This window comes from Pinus tabuliformis, chromosome 7 (assembly GCF_031772625.1).
Source record: "Pinus tabuliformis cultivar Carrire ecotype Pingquan chromosome 7, CPIR1, whole genome shotgun sequence".
In the NCBI taxonomy this organism is placed as follows: domain Eukaryota; kingdom Viridiplantae; phylum Streptophyta; class Pinopsida; order Pinales; family Pinaceae; genus Pinus; species Pinus tabuliformis.
The window spans coordinates 460796544-460810167 of record NC_142293.1 but is presented as its reverse complement, the minus strand read 5'-3'; positions in this window follow the sequence as shown (position 1 = coordinate 460810167).

The window sequence follows — 13624 nt, the reverse complement described above, 5'->3', positions numbered from 1 at the left end:
AGTAGCACAGAATTATAATATAGTAGAGGACCTGGCTCAATCGCCGTCTGCTATGTCGACACTTGAGGTACTGCAAAATTGCCCCTCCCAAAAGCAAGCTTTATTATCAGTAATAGGTGGGATTGGCCCAATGGATTCCAATCTTGTGGCCTTTGATCATAAAGGATATGACGCTCAGTTACCGGCTCAGCTAGCTTTCCTTATTCAAGTGAAAGCCCTCAACAAAACCATTCATCGAACAATTATTGATGAGGGGGCATCTACATGCATTATGTCGATGAGTTGCTGGAAAACATTAGGATCTCCAACCTTGTTGCGATCTTCGACAGCATTAAAAGCATTTGACAGAAGGACATATACCCCATATGGTCTCCTAAGTAACTTCAAAGTTGAACTAGGAGGGAAAACAATAGAAATTGATGTTGAAGTAATCGACGGAAACCTTGATTACAACATCCTACTAGGAAGGCCCTGGATATATTCCATGGCCACAGTTGTGTCGACCTACTTCAGGAAGATTGCATTTCCCTTCCAAGGAGGAATTACAATCGTCGACCAACAAACATTTCTCCCCAACAGTTCACAAGTTACGGGAAGCATTCCAATGATCCATGGAAGCAATCATTCGCTCCAAAATATCGGAGTAGGTCTCCTAAAAGACCCTACCTTAATGGGTACTTTTTCCCTACCGCCTCTGAGTAATCTCGCGGAAATGGCCACAGTGGAATACAAAATCTTCTATATCTAATGGATTTAGATTTCGAGGATGGTTCTTATCTCGTGTCAACCTCGTTAAAAAATGAAACAAGGAATCTTGAGGATGGTTGTTTTACTATGTCAACCTCATTAAAAAATGAAACAAATCCCCTTTCCAAATCTCAAAGGTAAACCTTCATTCCAACCACCGAGTTGAATGCAATGAAGCTTGGGGGGGCATGCACCTCGATTTGCGTTATTATGCTGGGGGCATGCAAACTTATCACGAGCAGTGTTACTGCAAGGTTCAAGCTTGTTAAAAAATAAACCTGCGTCGAGCAGTGTTTACCGCGAGGTTCAAGCTCGTTAAAAAATAAACCCGAACCGAGCAAATGTTTCCACCCACGTTTAAGCTCGTTAAAAAATGAACTATCCCTCGGTAAATAACCACCGTGAATGTAGCATTTCAGCCATTAAAGCCTTGGTCGTGTTTGCACCGTCACCTCCACTTTTTCATTGGCCGATCATTCACCTCCATTTGATTGTTTACCCATTTTGAGGAACAACTGCGAAGAGTGATTTCACTAGCCATCCTTGTGACACTGCCGTGATTGGAAAATTCCAAACCTTGCCTGGAATCAGCTACTACCCATTTTATCACTCGTTCCTCAAAAGACGAGTCTTCTTTAAGCTCTTTTCTGACTCGTAAAATATGAAAAGATTGCCGAGTTCTGGCCTTCCAGCTCATTAAAACGACGAGAAGTGCTATCCCTCCTCTAGATTTTAATCTTTTTGGACCTGAGGGATTATTGCACAAAAAGATCGAGCGCTTGTTTTGTTCGGCTCATTAAAGCGATCGAAAATTCATCCCTTCTGTATTGTTTTATACTTTTTCGGACTTAAGGGATTAGATGAAGAAAAAGGAATTTTGGAGTTACCTTTACGTACCTTTTCAAACTCTCTAAAAATGAAAAGGACCGAGTTATCTTTGTCGTTAGACTCGTCAAAAAGATTAATAGCGACAAACTTGTCTTTAGGCGAGAACAAGTTTCACTATCGCTAGGCTCTTTAAAACATAGCGATGGGTTTGCCCGAAGGGCAAATTATAGAACAACCATATGTTATCCTCCTCAAGCTTGACAAAAATAAAGAGGTACTGGTCAGCAATGACTGGGGAAAAATTGGGAAGAAAACTCAAAGAAACTTTATTGGTAGCAAGTCGCTCTTGAACATGACACTTCCACTCCGTGCCTGAGTCAGGTTGGGTTGTTTCATTCACCGGTCACATCACCATGGTCACGCCATACCATCCACATTTGGGGTAAATGCTACCAATCCATCACATAAGTGTCGCCGACATGTTCAAGAGAAGTCATCCAGAGAAGTCACCCGTGTCCCATGCACTACCATACATTATACTTCATTCTTTCATGACCGCCACCCTGAACCATATATCATCAGATCGTTTTCACCTCCATCAAAATCATTTGCTTCATTCCGTGTCATTGATGTGGGATTCATTAAGGCCCTCCTTTGATGGATCGCTTCTTGTCGACATCAGCTCATTATCCAAGAAGTTGATCTAGGAACAACCCCTTCAGTACTTTGAAGCTTGCATGCCTCAATGGCAAGTTTCTCACTTCCGGCGACAGGTATACATCAATGACCTTCGACCGAAATATTTTGCGTGGTGTTCGACGCCAAGTCCTTTATTCACACCATGTGAATTGTATTGTAGTACCTTGAGGGTCATTATCATTATCGGTGATTCCTCTCGCGCTTGTTAATAGTTTACATCATTGACTGGTAATCAAGCGATGTCTTTCCATGTTCGACTTCAAAACATTTCTCACATGGATCGACTTGTACTTCGAGTGAATATTGGACGAGATTGAAGACCCCAGATCTAGTTTCATCCATCCAGGCTATGATATATATTCAAGAAAAATAAAGACATTGAAATGTACAGCATTGCAGCACAGATAATCATCCTACCAAAAGGATGATGACTCCATCAGAATCATCAGTCTACCATCAGACGATTGTCTGTCCTATGTACATGAAAATGAATTTATAAAGACTGAGCATGGGAATGCCCGCCTCAGCTAGATCATGAAAATAGTATGAAGATAATGTATTGTATTGTATCTTATTACAGGTCTCTTCCCAGCATTGGAAGAACTTCGGATCCTCCTAATAAAGCATTTCACTCGATAAACGGCCTCATACTTTAGGGGGCAACTGTTATAGACATTTTTGTGCCTTACAACTATAAGCATGAAATGTACATAAAACAAGGGATCCTAAGTCCCTAAAAGTGTTGTTCCATCTCCTAAAGAAACCAGGTCAACAAATTACAGCTTCTCCCAGAAGTTCTCCACCAGAAACTGCTCAGAACTAGTCAAATCAAGATCATTTCAGCTGCTCCACTAGCTAGCTGCGTTGCAAAGCACCCAAATACACTAGCTAGGTGCGTTGCAATGCATGTAAATGCACTACCAGGGTGCGTTAAGCGGGAAATGACAAGTGGCAGAGTCATTCCGCGAGGTGGAGAGACAATGGAAGCTTCTAGAATCTTCCCCAATGACACTTGCCTCATTGAATTTGACCAGTGATGAGTAAGAGGCTCTCAGTCTCCAAGTGGAAGCAAGAACTGACAGAGAGAAGCCACTAATCAATTCATGAGCTGACTCATCCTCTTTGCATACATCTATATATGGATCCCTCACCAAGAGATCCAGAGGCTGGAATTTTGTACATTGCAGAGAATTGCTGTTGGTTTTGAGATAGATATCAGAGTATTGGGTTATTTATGCTTTGTTGGAGGTGAAGAGGGGATTCTATGCTGGGAGGTTGATGCTGGATCAGGAATCATTGGTTGTAACTCCTCCTGGATCTTCTTGTATTATCAATAAAACTATTTGAGTTTCTCCTACATGCTTGTATATCATTGATGTTGTTTACATTTGTATGTTTAGCTTAAATCTGATCCTAAGCTATTTATGAATATAAATCCATGTCTTTGTGTAGTTTCCTTCTTCTGTGATCTTACAGGAACTTGGTGAAGCTGGGCAAGTAAGGGAGCAGGTAGCTGGAAGCTGTCAAAGAGGAGAGAGATTGGATCAAAGGACTAGCGCAAGACACAGGTTGGTTCATCCTATTCCTCTTCGTTTATAGTTCATAAAGGAGAATACGAAAGTAGTTTCCCTGTTTGTTTCTGAGGTCACTGTCACACCTCAGTGGGATAGGGTCGTTCTGAATAGACACTTTTCCCGTTAACACTAGTCCACCCTTATAAGCATGAGTACAATCTGTTTAGTACTTATTTATTTGCTTCACGTAGAGATATAACTAAAAATAGCGATATCTGGAAACATAAGAGAAAACGATACTGAAATATAGAACCTCGGTAGAAGTTTCAACTGTATAAGATGGAGATTTCCCACTTTTGCAATACCCAGAAATTGTACCCAAGAGCAACCTTTTCCTCTGACATTGTACAGTAGTGGTTTCAACCACCTGAGTATGACAAGCTCAGTCTTCTGCAATTTTATGCCAATACGAGCTCTTGAATTCCACAAGGAACCCCCAAAGACAAACTCCCACAAGCCTTCAAACCGAACTCAGTCTCAGTTTATTCTGTCCCGGGACTTACGATGATAATGAGCTCCCAATTGCTATGTGTAGTAGCTCAAAAATCTTCTGTCACCCTGTGAGCACACATTCATCCAGACTTCCACAATTTGACATTGAGTGATATCGACTTCAACAAGAGGGGATAAATACCAACGCTTTCGCTTTTGAAGAAAATCGGTATGTTAATTAGGGTAGTAATGTTTGACCATTCCAATGGCTCAGCGATGAAAAGCAAACAACTTGTAAGCGACGGTTCAATGCACATAAGAGTTGTACACAACCATACATTCAACACAGTCCTTGAATTTTTTTTTCGATGTATACCACGACCAGTCAAAGTCTCAACGAGCAGGAGTGGCAGAAAATTCAAAACAACCATGAACACAGGGCAAGAAAGTACAGATACACAGGGTTTTATATGACCGCATTAGGATTAATGAATATATTAATGAATGCAAGATTCACACCGCCACTCCAGATTATACCGACGCTTCAATTTGTCAAAATTACATTGCGCTGCTTCATTGTTTTGGAAAATCTCCAACTTTCGCATCATCTGATGACATCTTTGACGTCATTGGTTTTCACGTAGATCTTGCCCTCAAACTCTCAAAGTGCGCCTCAGATTTGATAGCAATGTTCTGCCTCGAAACCATGAGCAGACACTTTGTTGACGAGAGTCCAAATTACGGTTGCCTCAATTCTCCGTCGATACAATTAAAAAGCCTCACAGAGCTAGAAATAATTTATCATAGTTCTCGCTCGTATATGATTAAAAGCCATCGATAGTCATATCCAGGATGGCCTTATCAGTGCCCTCCGTGCCCTTCACGGCCTCCGAGGTCTCAATCCATAGAGTCCCCACTGCGTTTGATAGTATTTCAGAATTTGAGGGAGTTTGAGGTCATCACTGAAATAAGAGAAATGTGAAATCCTGTAGCAATTTGAAACCCTTTGTCACGACTTGCCCAGCTTCCACCTTGCCTCCACTATTGTTTCTCCAAACAATGCTGGAGGATCCAGTGAAAAAAATGGACAACACATCCATTCATGCAAGGATCGAAGCGACTGATCCGTTCATGCAATAGTGCCCATAAAAGGATACAAGACCAAATGAAAAGAAGCCTCTGGCACGCGAAGGCCAAACGAAAAGAAGCGGATCAGTGGCGCATCTCATGTCAGTCATACGAAATCTTGGAAAGAGCGGCTACATTTCAAGGTTGAACCCTTTATGGTGCCCATCATGGTGTGTCGAGCAATGATAGAATAGACTTGGCCCCAACTACATAGAAAGCGTCCAACAAGAAATCAAGCAACAAAGCGTCCAGCTTTCAAACAAATGAAACTGAAACAAGAAACATCCAGCATTCAAACCAGGTTAGGATGACCAACATGCCAGCGCAAATGTTTCAAACCAGGTCAGGACAGCGCAAACATTCCCATGTCAGATGAATGTCAGACAGAGAGTGTAGGTCTAATTTCAAGGGTCAGGACTATAAAAGACAGAGGGTGCAGGTAAAGAATGGCACAAATAACACTGAGTGAAGGAGCGTTTTGTATGCAAAGCAGTGTTTTGTATGCACGTGGAGTAGCTACAGGAGCAGCGTTCAGGCCAGTGGAAGCATCAGAGTAGGAGAATAATGTCAGAATTTTCTATTTGGGGAATTGTGCACAGAGAATGCAGCTAAAGTACTGCTGTTAAAACATTCATGAAATGCAAAACTGACTTGCACAGAAAAGCCATAAAACAAATGGATGAAATTGGAGCAGGACCAACAATCGCCTGCTCTGATACCATGTTAAACACACATGGGCAACCAGGAATATGAATGATAAAACATGAGAGTACAATTTTTATTAACAAGAGATATACATTTATAGTACAACATGTGACCATTGGATTCCACATCCCAAGGTCTCTTGTACTACTTAGTCTATTCAGCTTCCACACTAACCCATTTAGGATTAGGTGTCCAACATGTTCCAACCTTATCCTACAACCTTCTATTTGTATATCAAATAACTCATTCAGGTGAAGCTAAAATAATTGAATTCTCACCTCATGATGTTGTAACTAAGGACCTAAGAGATCCTAGACAGATTTTAGCTACTACCATTGTTGATGATTCTACAAGGTTGTATAAGTTTAACAACTTTGGGTCATGAACTCTTCCCTTCGTATTTTTTGCTCATAATGATGAAGTGAGAAAACTTTGGCACGAGCGATTTGGTCACTTAAACTATTGCTCCCTTCAAAATCTATGTAAAGAAAATATGGTGACAGTTCTTCCTATGGTATCTTGTAGAGATAGTGTGTGTTCTGGATGTGTACTCGAAAAACATCATCGGGATAGTTTTGAAAAACATGCCTCTTGGCATGCCTGAGCCCCTTTACAACTTGTGCATAATGATTTATGTGGTCCACTTCCAGTTGTTTCATTCTCTAGCTACAAGTATTTCTTAAGTTTCATTGACGATTTCTCCAGATGCACTTGGGTATATTTCTTAAAACTCAAGAGTGAAGTATTAACATGTTCTTGGCCTTTAAGACCTTTGTTGAAAAAAAATCCGAACATCAAATTCTTAAGCTAAGATCTGATAATGGCGGAGAATATGTTAACAATAAATTCATCAAATTTTGCACTGAGCGTGGTATTCAAATGAAACATAATTTTCCATATACTCCAAACAAAATGGTGTAGCTGAAAGGAAGAATCACACCTTAAAGGAAATTTCTAATTGTATGCTTCAACCTAAAGGACTTAGTCATAATTTTATGGTAGAAGCAATTAACTATGCAAATTACATAGTAAATCGCACTCCCACTAAGGTTTTAAAGAATATCACTCTAGAAGAATCATGGAGCTCAATTAAACCAGATGTAAGTCACTTTCATGTTTTTGGATGTGAAGCATGGGCCCATATTCGAGATGAGAAAAATAAAGCCTTAGAACCTAAGAGTGAAAAATGTATTTTTGTTGGATATTCTGAAGATGTCAAAGGATATAGACTTATTCCACTTAAGTCCAAAAATGTTATCGTTAGAAGAGATTTAAAGTTTGGTGAAAATATATTGGTGTACGAGCCTAGTTCGGCAGATGTGCCACCTCTTTTTATCCCTTCTACTTATGAAAATATTTCTTCCTCATATGATGACAATGAGGATGAAAATCCTCCCCCACCTTCTTAGGATCCTTCTTCTACTCCTCAGCTTCCAAAACGGGTCTGTGCTACTCAGGATGCAACAGGTGCTCTTGCAGGTGATCCTACAGATCAGCGATGGACATGTTCTTAGTTCAATAGAGCCTCTTCTTTATTGGCTCAAGCTTCAGCAAATTATGATCCTGACACCTTTGCAGAAGCTTCAGGCCATCTAGATTGGGACACAGCTAGGAATGAAGAATATCGTTCATTATTGGCAAATGATACATGGGATCTTGTTCCTCTTCCAAAGGGATGAAAACTTGTTAGATGCAAATGGGTTTACAGAACTAAGTTTGGACTAGATGGAAAAGTTGATAAACATAAACCTCGTCTTGTTGCTAAGGTTTTTTTTACAAGTTGAAGGCATTGACTATACTAAAACCTTCTCCCCTGTTGCCAAAATGAACTCTATCCGCCTTATTCTTTCCCTTGCTTCCTCTTTCAAATTGGAAGTACATCATATGGATGTTAAATCTGCCTTCTTGAATGAAGAAATCTATATGGAAGAACCTCTTGGCTATATACAAATAGACTCCAACCTTGTATGTCAGCTTAAGAAATCCTTTTATAGTCTCAAGCAATCCGCTCAGGCTTGGTATGCCAGAATGGATAGATTTCTTTTAGATACTGGCTTTTCTAGGTGTCATTCTAACAATACTATCTACATGAAGAAAGTGTGTAAGTATATTATTATTCTTGTTCTTTATGTTGATGATCTTATCCTTACTAGTAGTGATCCCAACCTTATAAAGCATGTGAAGTCTAGCCTTTAAAAGAAGTTTGAAATGACACACATAGGACACTTGCATTATTTTCTTGGTCTTCTAGTCTTGTAAACCAAGGAAGGTATTTCCCTTTCCCAGTCCAAGTATGCTTATGATATTCTACGCCATTTTCACATGGAAGACTGTAAGCTATCCCCTTCTCCCTTTCAGTGTAGAGCCAAACTTTCAGTCACTTGTACTTCCCCTGAAGTTGATGCTACCTTATATCGTCAGCTTGTAGGTAACCTTTTGTATCTAACCCATACTCATCCTGACCTTTCCTTTGTTGTTGGCCTTATTGCTTGGTTTATAAAAAACCCACATGAAAGTCATTGGAAAGTAGCTAAAAGAATACTTCGTTATGTTCAAGGTATAGTTTAGTTTGGGATTCATTACAACGCAGAAGCATCTCCTCTATTGGTTGGTGTTATAGGCATTTTTGTGCCTTACAGCATAGAGCATGAAATGTCAATAATCTGAGGGATCCAAAGTCCCTAAACATGTTGTTCCTACCCCTAGAGGAACAAGGTCAGCAAACCACAGCACTACAGATCAGTTCTCCACTGAAAAACACTCAAAAACAGGTCAATTTTGGATCAAAGCAGCTGCTCCACTAAGCATATGCGCTGAATGTCAAAAGCTCTATGGTGTACCTGCGCTGCATAGCAAGTGCAACAAAGGCTACCTGCGCTGGGCGTACTTTGACATGTGGAGGAATCTTTTCTCAATGTGCCAGTGCCCAGGAAGCTTCCAAAATGACACTTGGATCAGAAGATTTGCCTAATGATGAGTTAAGAGCTTCTAAAACTCCAAATGGAAGGTAGAAACTCCGAGTGGACTCAAGGACTGAAGAACAACTGGAGTTGAAGAGGACAACAAGTCACACATCAAGATGACTTATCTTCACTCCAAAACTCTATATAAGGATCTCATCCCATGGGATCTAAAGGCCGGAATTTTGTGCAAAGAATTGCTGTTGGTTTGTAGTTGAGAGTATTGGGTGATTGCTTGAGGGAGGTGAAGAGGAGATTTCTTTCCGTCGGGAAGGTGATGCTGGATTGGACCTCTCACGGTTGTATCACCGCCTGAACCTTACTTCCTTATATTAATAAAGCATTTGAGGTTCTTCTATTCGCATGTGTTTCAATGGTGTATTGTCTTACTTGCGTATTTGATTTATGCTAATCCTTGAATCAATTATGAATGCATGCTTCTCGTAGTTTCCTTTTCTTGTCTTGTTCGCAGGATCTCGTGTAGCTGGGCCCGTGAGAAGACTTGGAGCTGGGAGCGAGCGGCAAATAGAGGAGATTGGATCGACCATTTGCGCAAGACATCGGTAAGTGGATCTCTTCCTTTCATCTCTTGCATGTCATAAAGAAGTAACTTTAGATAGCTTTGCTTCAGCTGTTGCTAAGGAACTATCACCCTTAGAGTGGGATAGGGTCATTCCGTGGTTAAGAAAGTCGTGGCTAAGGAGCTGAAATTGTCGAAAGAGGCTCTTGGTAATTCAATGTACCATTTAGGCGCTGGACCTGTCAATGTCCTCTGGAAGTGGCGAAGTCTTATCGAATCATCGTTTAGAGTGTTCGATGAACACCACAGATGAAAAGTCATGACGTGATTCGACGGGTCTTCACCTGGATTTCCATTGAATTTAGGAATGTCCGATGGAAGTTTATGCGGAATTGCTGGCCACCAAGGGGCATAAGCAATTGGATCATTCGTCAGTTGGTTTAGATCTGGTAATTCTAGAGTTGCTACAAAGGGCAACTGTTGGTTCAGGTAAGGCGAAGCATATCCAGGATAAGATGGTATCACCTGAGCAATGGGTCTTTGCAGACCAGCATAATGCTGACAACTTTGACAAAGTTGATGGGCATAACCATTATAGCATGGTTGCCCATTACTTACAAAGACTTGTTGCTCAGGTCCTTGATATGATTGCTGGAATGGCGGTTGTTGAGATTGAACCAGCTCTGGTTGTTAATCAAAATGCTTCCCGATCCCAAGTGCTTATGTTGTCTACCTCAAAACAGCAGAATAATGCTTTGACAAGGAATAAAGATTACAGGAATCCAAAGCAGTTGAACAAAAAGGCAAATAAACAACCTAGTAGTTCAACAACAACTTTGACCAAAGTCGTGCCACCCATCATTCCTAAACCAATGATAAAGTCGCCAAAGGGAGTAGTACACAAATCAACATTTAATCCTCGTGAAAAAATAACACAGGATTATAATATAATAGAGGACCTGGCCCAGTCGCCGTCCGCTATGTCGACACTTGAGGTACCGCAAAATTGCCCCTCCCAAGAGCAAGCTTTACTAGCAGCGATAAGTGGGATTGGCCCAATGGATTCCAATCTTGTGGCCTTTGATCATAAAGGATATGACCCTCAGTTACCAGCTCAACTAGCTTTCCTTATTCAAGTGAAAGCCCTCAACAAAACTGTTCATCGAACAATTATTGATGAGGGGGCATCTACATGCCTTATGTCGATGAGTTGCTGGAAAAGTTTAGGCTCACCACCCTTGTCAAAATCGTCAACGACATTAAAAGCATTTGATGGACGATCATACACTCCATACGGGATTTTAAGTAACTTGCAAGTTGAACTGGGGGGCAAAACAGTAGAAGTTGATGTTGAAGTAATCGATGGAAATCTCGATTACAACATCCTACTGGGAAGGCCCTGGATATACGCCATGGCCGCAGTTGTGTCGACCTACTTCAGGAAGATTGCATTTCCCTTTCAAGGAGGAATTACAGTCGTCGACCAACAAACATTTCTCCCCAACAGTTCACAAGTTACGGGAAGCATTACAATGATCCATGAAAGTAATCAATCGCTCCAAAATATTGGAGTAGGTCTCCTAAAAGACCCTGCCTTAATGGGTACTTTTGCCCTACCACCTGCAAATAATCTGGCGGAAGTGGCCACAGTGGAAACCTACAATATGAAATCTTCTATATCTAATGGATTCAGAAGATTCCTAAACATTTTGTCAGCATGGATCATCGCCCTAATGGAAATACTGTAAATACAGTGGGCTCCGAGGACGGTTCTTATCTCGTTTCAACCTCGTTAAAAAATGAAACAAGGAGTCATGAGGATAGTTCTTTTACTATGTCAACCTCATTAAAAAATGAAACAAATCCCCTTTTCAAAATTCAAAGGTAAACCTTCATTCCAACCACCAAGTTGAATGCAATGAAGCTTGGGGGGCACCCTCCTTTGACATGCGTTATTATGATGCTGGGGGCATGCAAAAAAAACGAGCAGTTTTGGCAACGTTCATGCTCATTAAAAAATAAATGCAAAACCGAGCAGTTTTAACGCGGAATTCATGCTCGTTAAAAAATAAACATAAGAATGTGAGCAAGCTTCCTCCAGAGTTCGAGCTCATCCAGAAAAAATGAACCGGTAAATAACCATTTGAGACCGTAAATTCATCAGCCATAAAAAGCCTTGGTCGTGTTCGCACCGTCACCTCCACTTTTTCATTTGGCCGATCATTCACATCCACTTGATTGTTTACCTATTTCGAGGAACAACTGCGAAGAGTGATTTCACCTAGCCATCCTTGTGACACTGCCGTGATTGGAAAATTCCAACCTGTACCTGGAATTTGCTGCTATCCCTGTTTATCACTCGTTCCTCAAAATACGAGTCTTCTTTGAGCTCTTTTCACTAACTCGTAAAATATGAAAAGTTTGCCGAGTTTTGGCCTTCCAGCTCGTTAAAAGGACTGGAAGAGCTATCCCTCCTCTAGATTTTAATCTTTTTGGACCTGAGGGATTATTGCACAAAAAGATCGAGCGCTTGTCTAGTTCAGCTCGATAAAGCTATCGAACATTCATCCCTTCTATATTGTTTTATACTTTTTCGGACTTAAGGGATTAGATGACGAAAAAGGACCTTTGGAGTTGACTTTATGTACCCTTTTTAGACTCTCTAAAAATGAAAAGGACCGAGTTGTCTTTGTCGCTGGGCTCGTTAAAATATTAGATAGCGACAAACTTGTCTTTAGACGAGAACGAGTTTCCCTATCGCTAGGCTCGTTAAAACATAGCGATGGGCTTGCCTGAAGGGCAGGTTATAGAATAAGCATATGTTATCCTCCTCAAGCTTGACAAAAATAAAGAGGTACTGGTCAGAAATGACTGGGGAAAAATTGGGAGAACCTCAAAGCTTAATGGTAGCAAGTCTCTCTTGAACATGACACTTTTGCCTCCGTAAGTATCGAGTTGTGTTATTATCATTCACCGGTCCCTTCACCATGGTCTCGCCATACCATCCATACATGGGGTAATGCTACCGATCCATCACATCAGTGTCGTTATATGTTCAAGAGATGTCATTCAGAAAGTGTCAACTGGGTCCCATCCACTACCATACATCATCTTTCATCCTTCCATGACCGCCACCCTGAATCATATTTCACAGATCGTTTTCACCATCATCACTAGCTCCGTTCCATGTCATTGATGTGGGATTCATTAAGGCCCTCCTTTGACGGATCACTTCTTGTCGACATCAGCTCATTATCCAAGAAGTTGATCTAGGAACACCCCCTCAGTACTTTGAAGCTTGCATGCCTCAATGGCAAGTTTCTCACTTCCGGCGATAGGTATACATTAATGACCTTCGACCGGGAGACTTTGCGTGGTGTTCAACGTCAGATCCTATATTCACGCCACATGAATTGTGCTGCAGTACCTTGAGGGTCATCATCATTATCGGTGATTCCTCTCGTGCTTGTTAACAGTTTACATTATTGACTGGTAATCAAGTGATGTCTTTCCATGTTCGACTTCAAGAAATTCTCACATGGATCGACTTGTACTAGAGTGAAGATCAGACAAGTTTGAAGACCCCGGATCTAGTTTCATCCATCCGGGCTGCGACATATATTTAGGAGATAAAAACATAGACATGTGCAGCAGATGATCATCCTACTAAAAGGATGATAATTAAAAGCAGAGAATTATTAGTCTATTATCAGACGATCGTCTGTTTATGTACAGCAAATGTATTTATAAAGATGAGCATGGGAAATGCCCGCATCAGCTATATCATGAAAAGAAAGTATGAAAAGATAATGTATTGTATTGTATTTTGTTACAGGTCACCTCCCGACGATTGAATGAACTTCGGATCCTCCTAATAAAGCATTTCACCCGATAAACGACCTCATACTTTAGGGGGCAACTGTTATAGACATTTTTGTGCCTTACAGCATAGAGCATGAAATGTCAATAATCTGAGGGATCCAAAGTCCCTAAACATGTTGTTCCTACCCCTAGAGGAACAAGGTCAGCAA